The sequence below is a fragment of the Lissotriton vulgaris genome, chromosome 9, assembly GCF_964263255.1.
Source record: "Lissotriton vulgaris chromosome 9, aLisVul1.2, whole genome shotgun sequence".
Lineage (NCBI taxonomy): Eukaryota > Metazoa > Chordata > Amphibia > Caudata > Salamandridae > Lissotriton > Lissotriton vulgaris.
The window spans coordinates 955,564,429-955,579,021 of NC_141697.1; the positions used below are offsets into that span (position 1 = coordinate 955,564,429).

Below are 14,593 nucleotides of genomic sequence, written 5' to 3' on the forward strand. Positions count from 1 at the left end.
AGGTACTATCTGAGTGACTTGTACAGTGTCTAAAAGTAAGAACTTTAAGATTTGCCTATTCCTAGGAACAACGGAGAAAGAAAGAATAAACATTTTAAGAAAAAATGTACAGAAAAAATAATATCAGAGAAAACAGAAAGAGAGAAATAGAAAATCATACAAAACGAAAGAAAGGTGCAAAGAAATAAAGAACAGAAAAATGGAAAATAAAATAAACAAGAAAAATGAAATATCTAGGAAAAAGAAATTAGGAGCAAGGTTTGCACACTCAAGTAAGTTTTCTATGCACAAATAGAGACATTTGTATGGCCAGTTCTGAGACCTTGCCATTGTAAATGGATGTACTCAGTAGAAAAGTCTGGCTGTGTGGCGGAATTTCTGTCAACACGCTGCTTGCAGTGCTTGCAGAAGAGTGGTCTAATGTGGGTCAACGTTAGTGATACAGTTTCAGATAGTAACTCATATTTACTCCTATCAAGAGCTTGGGATGAATGTATATTCAGAAAGGGGGAAGACATACCTCCAGAATTGATGGTGTGCCTGGTGACTGGGTTTATTCATAAATAAATAAATAATAATTTCCTTATGAAGAAACAAAGAAAATTCATTTTAGTGTCACAATTCCATATCCAGACTGGTACCCATTGGCAATTCTATGAGAGTAAGTGGATTCACATTTGAGTACTGCTGAAAATCAAGGTTTTTAGGAGTACTCCAGGAATTTCTTGAGAATGCCTGAAAAAATATATGTTTGCAACCGTACGAAGTGTCGCTAGCGATAGTGATTCTGATTTTGTCGGGAATCAAAAGTAGGTTAAAATAATCAAGGACATTGTAGATAATTAATACAGTTCAGATATATTTGTGTTATGTTATGTTATATAATTTTCTAACTCGCACAGCTACTCCAAGGAGTGTCCCGGCGCAAGCACAGAGGGACTAAGATGCTCATCAATATTAAACAAATAGGTAGGTTTTTAACAATTTTTTAAAAGCCACAGGATCTTTAATGTTGCAAAGTGCAAACGGAAGGGCGTTCCATGCCTGAGCCAGCATGATGGCGAGGGAACAACCACCAAGTGTGCCGGAAGAAACGGGGAACTGTTGCCGAAAGAAGAGCGGATGAGCTTAGCTGTCTCCCTGGAACGTAAAAAGAGAAACGTTTCTGCAAATAGGTTGGCCCAATACCATGTAGAGCATGATGGGCGATGGTGATAGATTTGAATTTCACCCAAGGCGCCATGGGAAGCCAATGAAGAGAGCAAAGATGACCTCGCATACTGCTTCTTAAGGGGATGTCTAACAGGAGCCTTTATGGGTATTTTGACGATATATCAGTAATTTTGTGAACATTGTAACAGCTTCCTTTAATGGGATTTACAGTAATACCACTCCCTGTGATGTCACTGGTTATGCTAATGAGCAGATACCTGTTGAACCGGATTCTTCCCATTGCCTTCTGAGGCAGTTCGGGGGATCCCGGACCGCACCTGAATGCTCCTACATAAGTCCATTGCCAACTTTTCAAAGGCTCCTGTGAATTAGACCCTCAGTAATGAAATGAATATGAAGAAAAAGAAAGAATAAGCAAGAAAGAATGGAGGAAAGATTAAAAAAGAGCAAAATAAAAGAGAAAGAAGATCAAGAAACGAAATGAAGACAAAGAATCCCCTATTAAAGAAATGTACAAAACAGGATGGGTCGATAAAATAAGGAGATAGTGGAAAAGATGAGAAACAGGAAGAATCAGACAAAAATAGTAAGCAATTAAGGAAATTAAGAAATAGCAAGAAAGAAATGAAACATGGCAATTATATTATGAGAATTATGAAGTATTCTGTGGAATTTCAATTACAATATTTAAATGAATCTGGGCCATTTAAATATGTACATGCATTTGATGTGTTCTATTGTTAATATATTATATTTCCCAATATTTCGCCAAATTCTTAAAGTACCCACCCAACTGTGTCTTTGCTCCCCAAGTCCTTGTTACGTAATCAGTTTCTGTTGTGCTGACAAAAAATAGTATAATGTATTAAAAATATGAATGAAAAACACAGAAAAGAAGTGCCAGGAAAGTTAGAGTAAATGGAACAGAAAAAAAACGAAAGAAAAGAAGAAGAAAAAATGCCATGAAGGCTAGAGGACGCCTGGAGGTGGGAGTGTCAATCAGAGGGCGTCAGCCACGTGCACTCTGTGTGGTGACTAGCATTACATTCATTCCTACCTCCAGGCCGCTGCTGTGTGTACCTTTACCTGTCCCGGCTAGCCCCCACCCCGGAGGCGCATCCCCACCTGCCTGCATGCTGTGTCAGCCTGGGCTCCACAGACCGCCCTAGGTATGTTCCAGGTTCCAGGCAGCAAGGCACGGATCTCAAGGTCTGAACCGGCCCCACCCACTGTGAGGGCACCTGCCCGCCCACTTGGAGCACCACATCGCCTCTGAGCCCCTATGGACCTCCCGATCGGGTAAGACTGCAGACATTCCGCCACCATTTGCACTCGCATTTTGCAGATATTGTCATGAAATGAGCGATAGCGTAATGGTTTGCATACGGGCCCTTTCCGCTGCTCAGCACGCGCCTGCTTGTTTCTCGTGCAGCGTGCCCTTTGGCCAGCTCTGTATAAACGAGGTTTGTTTCTTTCTCTGTGCAGTGTGCCCTTTGTCCAGCTTTGCTATGTTTAAATGAGGTTTCGCTTGGTTAATGGCTCCGTGCCTACCAGTCTCAGAAGGGCAGAGAGGGGGCGGGGCAGAAGGCAGAGAACAGTGGACAGCAGATTCTGCTAAAAGGAAACCAGGGTGGGGAATATTGGAACTAGGTGAAAGTTTGAATTACTGACCAGAGAGAGGGGAAGATGAGGGGAACTGCCGAGAAAAGAAGGCAGATAAAGAAGCAATGTTGGAGAGAAGAGAGGGCAAGTTGCAAAAAACTTCCAGGGTGGGAGAGAGGCAGGCGAGCCCAGGAGGCAGAGGTGCAGATATGAAGATAGATGGAGGAACAGGGACTGCTGACAAGACACAGGAGCTATAACAACACTTGAGTACACATAGGGTGTTTATACAAAACAGAGTAGGGAAAGGAACTCCTGGAAGAGATGGAATATATGGAAAAAAGAGACAGTAGGAACTATTGAGAAAAGGGGGAATCGCTGTCAGCTGCCTTCATCTCATGTGGGCACTTTGCACCAGTGTTGTTTTTTTAGGCCAGGAGCGCTTTGCATTTTTAGGTCTCGCCTGTCGATGCGCATGCGCATCGAGCAAGCGAGACTATGGGGGCTTATCCACTCTTTATCCAACTTGCAAGGAATCGTGGCGATTCCTTGCAGTGCCCGTGACTTTTAAGCTCAATGCGCATGCGCATTGAGCTTAAAAGCGCGTGCACATGCCCCCAGCCGCCTGCCTTGCCTACTCTCCCGCCCCCTCACTTCTTGATTGCACGGCCGCTAGGCTGTGCCTCCCCTACTCTCCTCCTACTCTCCTCCCCTCGCCGTCTGTTCCCGCACTCCTCCCACACCCCCGCTCCGCCCCCTCCCCTGCCTGCCATGTCGCGTCGCATTTCTCCTCCCCCCTCCCCCCAGCCGCCTGCCTTGCCTACTCTCCCGCCCCCTCACTTCTTGATTGCACGGCCGCTAGGCCGTGCCTCCCCTACTCTCCTCCTCCTACTCTCCTCCCCTCGCCGTCTGTTCCCGCACTCCTCCCACACCCCCGCTCCGCCCCCTCCCCTGCCTGCCATGTCGCGTCGCATTTCTCATCCCCCCTCCCCACAGCAATGCCCTCCTAACAACACACAGTGCTCCCTGATGCAACGTAATTATCCGTCATATTAGGAGTACTTTGTTAGCTAACAAAATGGTTGTACTGATGGCTTGTTTTCATTTTTTTTGTGCTTTTGGACCATCATTAATAAAAATGAACCCCGTTACAGAGTCATCATCATGTCTCTTCTCACCACCCTCTGGGTCTACATTAGCCAGTCAACTAGCCCTTTCAGCGTCATGTGACCAGCGCGCCCCATTCAGCTTTGCTGGTGTCGTATCACATGACCCAGGCATGGCCAGTCGTCAGGTTGCACCGCCCTTTGGTTCCCGAGCATGCTGTTCTCAGCCTTCTCCAACATTAACCAAATCGGCAGCGGCCTCCTCGACCGCCCACTCATTCCCGGCCATTCAGCTCAGCTGTTTACATTGCCAAATGTCTTCACAACATCTGCAGCAGCTCGGCTAAAAAAAGCAGGAAAAATCCACAACACCCCCTTCGCCAACCAACTAAATACATCGCAACACCTGGCAAACCTTTTCAGCAAATTCTACTTGGCCGTCAGTCCGGCAGCCTCACCTCACCATTTCTAGCTTGTTGAAACCAAAAACTAGTAAGTTTTTCCTGCTTATACAGTTTACTGCTGGTTAAATAACGTAAGCAGCTTATACGTAATTCATGATTTCTCAAATCAAAGGCTGGCTGTGCATAATTAAATGGTACGTCAATATATTGTCTGAAATATCAGAAACCTTTAAAGGTGAAGGAGAAATCGGACTACAAGTTATTTGCATGTGAGAGGAGTCTACTTAATTGTTCTCATATTGCAAGAGAAACTCCTTCCACCTTTAAAATACCTTTACTAACTGTAATTTTTGGGATGAACCTACAAACGAAGGTTCTTTGTATTCAGCTGTAAAAGACTAACATAACGCAATAATATATTTGACTTTTTTTCACAATTGAGTTTGATGTGGTCTGTTCCGAACCTTTGAGCTGTGAATTTTGATCGTGCTTATTTGGTTATCCTTTTGGTTTAAGGTTAATGTTTATTGTAATCTCCAATTCAAATTGTGTATTCTAGGAAATAGTTTAGAGATATGGCATTATTATCTTGAACGATTTTGATTTTTTGAAACCATATATTTGTTTCAGCCTCACTCACCCTCAACCCCTCACCCTCACTCACCCTCAACCCCTCACCCTCACTCACCCTCAACCCCTCACCCTCACTCACCCTCACTCACCCTCAACCCCTCACCCTCAACCCCTCACCCTCACTCACCCTCACCCTCACTCACCCTCAACCCCTCACCCTCACTCACCCTCAACCCCTCACCCTCAACCCCTCACCCTCACTCACCCTCAACCCCTCACTCACCCTCACCCTCACTCACCCTCACTCACCCTCACTCACCCTCAACCCCTCACCCTCACTCACCCTCACTCACCCTCACCCTCACTCACCCTCACCCTCACTCACCCTCAACCCCTCACCCTCACTCACCCTCAACCCCTCACCCTCACCCTCACTCACCCTCAACCCCTCACCCTCAACCCCTCACTCTCACTCATCCTCACTCACCCTCAACCCCTCACCCTCACTCACCCTCACCCACCCTCAACCTCTCACCCTCACTCACCCTCAACCCCTCACCCTCACTCACCCTCACCCTCACTCACCCTCAACCCCTCACCCTCACTCACCCTCACCCTCACTCACCCTCACTCACCCTCACCCTCACTCACCCTCAACCCCTCACCCTCACTCACCCTCACTCACCCTCACCCTCACTCACCCTCACTCACCCTCAACCCCTCACCCTCACTCACCCTCAACCCCTCACCCTCACCCTCACTCACCCTCAACCCCTCACCCTCAACCCCTCACTCTCACTCATCCTCACTCACCCTCAACCCCTCACCCTCACCCTCACTCACCCTCACCCACCCTCAACCCCTCACCCTCAACCCCTCATCCTCACTCACCCTCACCCTCACTCACCCTCAACCCCTCACCATCACTCACCCTCAACCCCTCACCCTCACTCACCCTCACTCACACTCACCCTCACCCTCACCCTCACTCACCCTCACCCTCACTCACCCTCACCCACCCTCAACACCTCATCCTCACTCACCCTCACCCTCACTCACCCTCAACCCCTCACCCTCACTCACCCTCACCCTCACTCACCCTCACTCACCCTCAACCCCTCACCCTCAATCCCTCACCCTCACTCACCCTCACCCTCACTCACCCTCAACCCCTCACCCTCACAAAACCCTCAACCCCTCACCCTCACTCACCCTCACCCTCACCCACCCTCACTCACCCTAAACCCCTCACCCTCACTCACCCTCACTCACCCTCACTCACCCTCACTCACCCTCACCCACCCTCACTCACCCTCAACCCCTCACCCACCCTCACTCACCCTCAACCCCTCACCCTCACTCACCCTCAACCCCTCACTCACCCTCACCCTCACTCACCCTCACCCTCACTCACCCTCACTCAGCGCAACCACAGCATCTTCACTAAATATATTTAATAAACTTTAAGCTATTGGCAATATAAAATAAAATCCATTTTATTTACGTATTAATTATTAATTGTTTTTTAAAGCCATTGATTTTTTTTATATCAATACATATAAGTCACATATAAGTCCCGTTAATACAAAACATGTTGCTTTACAAATGCTAGAGGTGTCACATTTACAACAATTATAACTATTGGCTTTGTAAAGAAGAAAGCTATTAATTTAGCTATTTAGAAAAAACAACACATAAATAAAAAACAAAAAAATAAATAACACCTATAGCTCAAACTTTACTACTGCGAGACCTATTGCATTTCCAATGCTTGTTAGATTTCTGAGTTTCACTTTAGCATGGCGAGTTTGTCTTACAATTACTTGCATGCAGAGTGTTCTGGTGGCAAAAGAGCCGGGATTGGCTGAACGTGTCACAGACGACAAAGGGTCGCTTGGCAGCTATGAGAGAGTACAGCAGGAACTAAAGTGTGTGCCAAAGGAGGCCAGGATCTGTTGTGACGTGTGGATATGGACAAGAGAAGAAAGGGAATTGGAAGGAGGATGTAATCAGCAAGTGAGCATATGTGGGGCTGTTGAGATTGAGGGAATCAGTATGGGAGAAGCAGGGGGAGCAAGAACAGTGAAACTAAGTTCAAGCGGCAGAATTCGGCATGTTGTGGTGATTTTAGCGCCAGGAGCCTATTCCGTGCTGTAAAATCAGCGTAAACTGCACCACGCAATGCACCAGATGGCGCTGCTTCTCTCTGCCACGCAGCAGCTATCTCAACGAGAATGGTAGCGACCTTCGGTGATTTGCCTTGTTCAGAAATCTCACCTGGGGGTGTTCTGGTTGGCTTCGTTTTTCTGGAACTCCATGCTCCAAGCAGAGCTTGGAGCGCAGAGTAGGCAAAACTCTGCCAGCGGAGCAGAGTTTAGCGACCATCCCTACTCTGAAGCCATCTCAAGGTTCCACGCAGCACTTCTCAAAAGTAAGATAAATAACAGTGTCCTCGAGGCCCTGTCTGGTTCTTGGTAGCATTGCTCTTGTTCATTTGTCCATTTCATCTCTGTACTGGGGTGAATGTATGACATTGTTCTGCATTCTGTCCATCAATTGTTCTTTTTGCATTTGTCAGCCCGAGTGGGACGTGTATGCCCAGACGTGGGTCCTGTGCTCTCCATGCCACTGGAGTCAAGCTATCCTGGCTGATGAGGGCTGAAAGCCCGAAACCGGTCCTAGGATGCTTGTTTCCAGTCCAGGGAGGACCTGGACTGTTCACATTGGGCGCAGGGTCAAGACTGATTTGCATATGGCTGGGTCCAAACTGGAATGGCATGGTGAGCAAAAAAACAATGGATTTAGGCCCAGATCTCTGTACTGGGGAGAATGGATGACATTGTTCCTCATTCTGTCCTTCAATTGTTCTTTTTGCACTTGTTCATTTGTATGTCATAATATTAGACACTAATATCATTGTACGAACATTGTAGTACATGTGGAGTTAGTAATGTCAGGGCCACTGGAATTATGTGACAAGGGAGGACCAATTTATGAGGCAGTGTTGACTAAATTATGCAATAAAAGGCAAATTGTGTGAAGTAATACCTTTTGGGATAGTATTACTTGAGTATTTTGTCATTTTTACACGTCAACACTGTTGGGTCAAAAGTTTCATCACATTAGTACCTGTTTAACACCAAAATACAGCAATAAAAAGTAGGAAAGTGACTTCAACCTGTGAAGGGCCTTCCATTGCGAGGCAACACATGTTGCTGTTTTTTTAGTAACTTGTGATCTGTTTGTTCTAGAAAAAAAATGTTGTGTTAAAATCTGATAGTTATGCGGCAGATGATGGATTATGTGGCGAATGTAGCAAATCCATAATTATGCAGAAACCGCCACAGTAGCAAAATCACTTAATTCCAGTGGCCCTAAGTGTAGTAAAACTATACTCACCTGTATATTTTGTTAGTCACTATTCTCACTGCAGTATATTGCATCTACAATATTATGATACGTTACCCTCTCCTTCATGCTTGAGCACATGAAGGTGTTGTAGGGTGGCCTGTCTGGGAATCATCGGGTGTCATGCCTGAGGTTGGGAGGAGTTCTTCATAAATGGTGTGACAAGCTAGTTACTGCGTATGGGCACAAAGTGGTGGTGAAGAACAGTCTAAAACAGAATTAGTTGCACTTGCAGACACTTCTGTCTTCTTGCTGCCTGACCTCAGCCTGAGAAGGTCATGAGTTTGAGAACAGCTAGGTCTCACCACTTTACCACTCTTCAGAATTCAAGCTTAATGTGGAGCTTTCTGGTCTACAGAGTATCTACCTGCACCTTCTGCACGGCTCAGTGGTGTAGCTAGACCTACTGCCACATGGGCGGCCCCAAAGATTGCCCCCCAGTGCAGGTAAGAGGGGGGGGGGCAGCGGCTGCCAGTAACAACTTGTTCTCGAGCGGGGGGATGGTGATAGTCGACAGACCTGACTTGCTCACCTCCGCCGCCCCCAAAAACAGTGCCTCCCAAGGGCGGACCACTACCCCGCCCCCTCCTAGCTACGCCACTGGCACGGCTCGCCCTGATTGCAAACTGTAGATGTGAATTTGAGGGGAACATCAAGGTCTCAGATCTGCGTCCCACCTGCACTAATTTTTAAGGGACAGTCTCTACTTTTGCCAAATGTTAAAATACCGTAGGCTCTGTGCTTGCATTTTTGCATCTCACCCCATATAGTTCAATGGCATTATAGATAATTTTTGTGTAATGAGTAATTTTTCCTGTAAATGTTCCACAATCGTGCTTTTTATAGGCATATTGAGGTGGGCGCCGTGGAGCTTACAATTGGAATCTGTTGGGTTTGCACATGATGAATACTGATTGTGAAAGGGTGTGCGGCCAATACACTTGTGCCAGGATTGCCGCTGTCATGAAAATACCTGGCTGTGAATGTGTACATAAGTCACTGATACTTACAGTCAGGCTGTAAGATAAAGCTGCACCTGTGTGTATGATTGCATATTATTTATAGTGTTGGTCTGGCTTCCATTTTGATGCTATGCGTGCACTTTCTTGTTCTGCGTAGCCTATTGTGTTATTATTCTCTGTTACTTTCTGTTTACCACTATTGTAATGTAGTCGCAACTCACAGTCACTTTTACCAGCAGCTTGTTTTTGTTCTCCTAGACGCTCTGTTCCATAAACCCTGAGATAGCTAATATTATCTCAGTTTTTATTGCTTAGGCGGATAGCATCGATTGATAGTTCATGTCTCCTTTACATAGCTACTCTGAATAGGCACTTCTGTGGATCCACGCCTACCCCTGTGTATTTATCTTTCCACACTATGACTAGGGTCTTACAACATTTTTTCAGTGTACTAGGACTTGGTTGCTTGATAACAACCGCATCTTATTTTGTTTGCCTGGTCGGGGTAGTGTTGCCAATTTCTGCATGGTACAGGAAGTCGTGCCATTTCTATAAATCACAGGTGTAGCAAAAAGTTACATTTTTTGCTCTGATGACATCATAGGAAGTAACCTCACACAAACTTAAGTGTGGATAACTGATCTTTGTCTGTTTATTTTGGGCCGTTTTATTAAAGCCTGGGGACGCAATATTTTACCAACATTTATTTATAACAGGTGTAAAAAATCAGGTACTGAAAGTACTGAAGCTAAAGTTTTTTTTTACACTAAAAGTGGTTAGAATCACAACTTTTATATAAAGAACAGGGGTTCCATGCAGCAAGAGATGGCTGCACATTGCTACACCTGCCCCCCCCCCCTTCCAAATTACTTCACTGGATACAGTGATATTAATGTGCTTGTATATGTGCTTGTATAGATTACGAAATATATAGTTTTGCTTTCTTAGATTTCACTGAACTATCAACAATAGCAGAATTGACACCCTTTCACCTCCTGATGACATCACAGAAAGAAATATTATGTGACCTTTTACCCTGCCTCCAGAGATTTGAGTCTGCTCAAATAAGAAATGAAAAGGGCACATAAAAGCCCACAATAGATGTAAAATCTAGAATGTTACTGGGTCAGATAAAGGGCATGATTAAGAGCATAGGGCTGTAGGTATAGCACAAGAGTGCCTATGCCCCAGGATACTGAAAGCATGACTATCTGTTTCCTGGTTTTCTGCAGATTGCCTTACTGTGCACAAGTACCCGTATCTCCAATCACCTGAGAGCGGGGGGCCCAGGAAATGGCTGAGAGACCCAGGAGCATAGGGGTTGTTATGGTATTCACAGCTGTCAGCACGCAGAGATGCCTACATGATGATTTGTATATGTGGTTGGGTTCATCTGTCTGCACCGTGAATCTCACAACAAGGAAGGAGATAAACAACTTTAGAACTACGCCTCAGAATCCGTATACTTCTGTTCTTGCCCTGTGAGAGCACAAACTCCTTGGCTGTGCATTCCCTTTGATAAACAGCTGACATCAGAATTTGCTTATCTGTTTGAATCACTTCCCTTTGCCAACATTGCAATTGATTGCTGCACAGCAGGATGTTTGGCATACCTTTATATTTTCTGCTGCATCCTTTTCATAAATTGGGTTCCCATGTCTCTCCATTGAGACTGTCAGCCCCAGATTCTTTAGCGTTCCCTAATAACTGAGGATTTCTGAACAGGACTGGCCTCTCCCATCCTGTAAGAAACTGGTCTGTACAGTCTACGGGGCACAAGTGCACTGAGCTGTGCAGGCGGGTAAACATTGTTTACCACGAAGTTATAACAACGCGGTACCTTTAGCACGCATCCCTTACAACGCAAGTCGTTACCACGACTTGCGCTGGAGGGCGCTAATGGATTACAAATAGTATATTTACTATCCCAACACCTTCCCTAGGGTCCACGGGGACTGGTGTTAAAATAGTAAATTATACTATTCGAAATCCGCACCCCCAACGCAAGTCGTGGTAACGACTTGCGTTGTAAGGGATGCGTGCTAAAGGGATGCGTTGTGACGGTATGCGTTGTACCGTCATACATCCGTGCAGGCGATTCCAATGGAGCTATGATAAGGCACCATCAGGCCTGTAAGACTATGAGGCTGAGATTTTGTATCATAGCTACATTTAGATGTAATGCATAGCTTGCCTCATCCTCACTAACGGCCCCACCAGACCGCCGGGGATGCCTGGTCTCACCCTGGAGATACCCATTAAGGGACCATCTCTCAGGGAAGCCAGGAAGGGTTTCGCAGCGGTCGAAGCGCCTTGGGACCCTCCGGGTAAGTAGTGCGCTATATAAAATGCCTATACATACATACATACATACCTCTAACCAGGCATTGAGGAATTTTTGAAGATGGGTACCACGCTACTCTCTGGGAGTGGTTTGGATGGAAGTGTCTGTGTGCCTATCATGTGGCCGTCATCGGTAGAGTTTCAATGTCGCCTTCAAGGATCAGAGTTGAGCTCTTACTATGTTTTGTTTTGTGGCTTTGTGTGAGTTGAAGCAGAAAGATTGACAGATAGGACACTTATGCATTAGGTGATAATGTCTGGATGAATAGGAGAGTGTAAATGTAGTGTGACCTATGTAAAAAGTGTTTTGGTGTTGTCTGTGTGTGTCAGATACTGCTCTGTTGCAGCAGGTGTGGCACTGCATACAACAACTGTATAGGAGAAAAGCATAATTACCTACCATCTTTAGAGTGGTCTGTTTCACACATTTTAAACCATATTGACCACAGAGGAATCAGTGGCTGCGCTTTGGATAGGTTAGCATTGGGAGATCGCAGTCTTACAGGCGTTAGAGAGTATGGCATTCTTGTAATCCAATTCAGATTCTAACAATTCGATGATCACCCAAGCCCTGAGTTCCTTTTCTAGGACTGGAAAACATTTCTTAAGGATATTAGGTGAAAGAAACATAACTTGGACACTTTGGAATTATGAGCATTAAATTAAGGATTACATGTGAATCTTTGAGTCTCTCCAGATCATGGACCAAAAAAAGATGGCCAGCTAAGAACCTTAATCTCAATTTTGGTAACGATTAAAAGAACCTAAATTTTGTTAGCGTTTAAATTCAAGACGTTGGTATTCGTCCACTAACAGTTATAAGCAGCTACGCATAAAAGAGCGATTCCACATTTATCTGACGCGATATACCTAAAATAAGATGGCTATCATACTTGTACATGTAGACAATGTCAAGTCCACTTTAGTTGGTATGACAGTTTGACCCTTGGTGGGATTTATCACACCTCAGCATAGTGATGGTAAGCACAATCACGTGTAATCACAATCCTCTCTATCCACACGTTATCGTCAAATAGGCTTAAGCCTTCTATATAGCACCCCTTCCCCTTAATATCCGCACTATCCCTCCTTTGTGGACGCTCAGGAAGAATTCATGGGACGATGCGCTCACTATGGGTTAACAGAGAGATTATGCTTGTGCTGTAGATTCTTACCATTGCCCCAAATTTAACAGACATGCTGACCACACTTTGGCAGTATACTGTAATTAACTGTTTTTTTGGAGATTTTCTACTGATATCTGACCTTCAGCACGACTCTGAAAGTTGTTTTTCTCAAGGCTGTGAACAAGCTTGGAGAATGTGGAGAAATATGTGACCTCCCCTGGAAGAGGAAGTTGTACTGCTGAAAGCATGGAGAGGATCTAACCCTTCTCCAGGAGGACAAGGAGCAGAGCCCAGCTGAAAGAAGTCTGTGAGGAGGTTGTCTTGAGGAACTCAAGTGAGCTTGCAGCCCAGATCATCTGAACAGAACTAAAGACTACTGCTTTTTAAAAAGAAGGAGACATTCCAGGACTGTTCGTATAGGGATCCCTCGTTGATTCCCTGACTTTGTGGAAGCTGCTATCAGCCCTTTTCTAGGCAAATGCAGACATGGGGGAATTTCTCTTTAAGTCTGGCCCTTAGGATTGTCGTCTTTTCGGATGAGTCGGGCTGCTTTGATTCCATAAGTATTTGAACTATCACTGTGACCTCTCCAGTTCCAGTGATATAATTGTTGTACTACACAGCTGGATCCAAACCCTTAAATACAGTCTTCTATTTGCCCATAGGAACGTAAAGGCCCTATGAGAGACTGTGTTTATGTGGCTGGGTGCCACCAGTATCTGAAGATGTTGCCCTTAAATGACAGGCCCATGGGGGCAATCATGAAGGATGCAAGTCCCTTTCATGGACGCTAAGTTTCCATGTTTGTGACTTTGACCTTGGAGACCAGTTGGAGAAGTGTCTTATCTCCTATTGAACTGTTTCCAGTATCCTGCTGACCACCAGCCAACAGAGTCCTGTAGAACTGTTAAATGGACACTGGAATTTGACGTTGAACAGGTTCTTGGGCATCATAATGTTTTCATGAAAGGAATCTTCGGTTGCCTTTGGTTGTTTGGTGTCTAGGTCCTCATCATATCTATCAGATGCCGAACACGGAGATCACATCCATTTCATCCGAGCGACACAGAGGCCTGTGATGCCCAGCCACTTAATGGAGTTTGAAGCAGAGGCATACTTCTAAATTGGCCCCATGTCTCCAGTGGTAGAGTCCTAGAGAGCTGCCACGAGGTAAACATGAGATGACTACATCACTCACACAGCTGTGATTCCATGTTTGGAAGCTCCAGGCCATGGAGAGGGCAGCCAGAGGGAATGACATGCTTACTGAGGATGTCAACATGTGCTGGTGGTTTAGGGAGATGTAATGAGATCCAGGACCAGGGAATTCCTGTTTACAAGATGTGGAATAGAGAGAGATGAGTGTCAGAATTTGACGTCCTCTTTGTCGCCTTCCCTTGGCATCTGTAGGGGAGAGCAATAACAGAAAATCATTTGCAGCGGAAACATGGTGCTGCCTGCAGCTTGATTGTTGTTATTGTATCTGCAGATAGCCCTTGGATAACAACTCTGACTACATCTTCAGTGCTTGATTTTCACAGCCTATCTTAAATGGAAATAATTATTAATTACTATCATAAAACACAAAATCCACGCCACTTTAATTATTTACCTTTATTTGTTAGATTAGATCCTTCCTTCAAAAATGTCATAAGTACAAAATGTGACAATTTTTCCGAATTATTTTTACCCTTTTAAATTTTGGTGGGTTTAATCTGCCGATACTATTCTGGGTTGCAAACTTTATCACATTCAGTAACTACTGGGTGTGGTAAACTCTACACCACTTGTAATTTTGATCACTCCACAAACAGGTGTTTGCCTTGGGATTGTAAAAAAAAACGGGGCAATCGCAATTGAGGCCTTTGTTAGTAAAAACTTTAGTTAAATGCACA

At 45.1% G+C, this 14,593-nt stretch overlaps 1 protein-coding gene across 1 annotated transcript in view; it reads left to right on the forward strand.

The window, feature by feature from the left end:
• The first annotated feature begins 2,217 nt into the window (after nt 1-2,217).
• LOC147692604 (semaphorin-3B-like) overlaps nt 2,218-14,593 on the forward strand; it is a 525,181-nt gene continuing 512,805 nt past the window's right edge. Inside the window, exon 1 of the mRNA XM_086938809.1 lies at nt 2,218-2,472. The gene's annotated coding sequence lies outside the window, so the exon portion shown is untranslated. The remainder of the gene's footprint in view (nt 2,473-14,593) is intronic.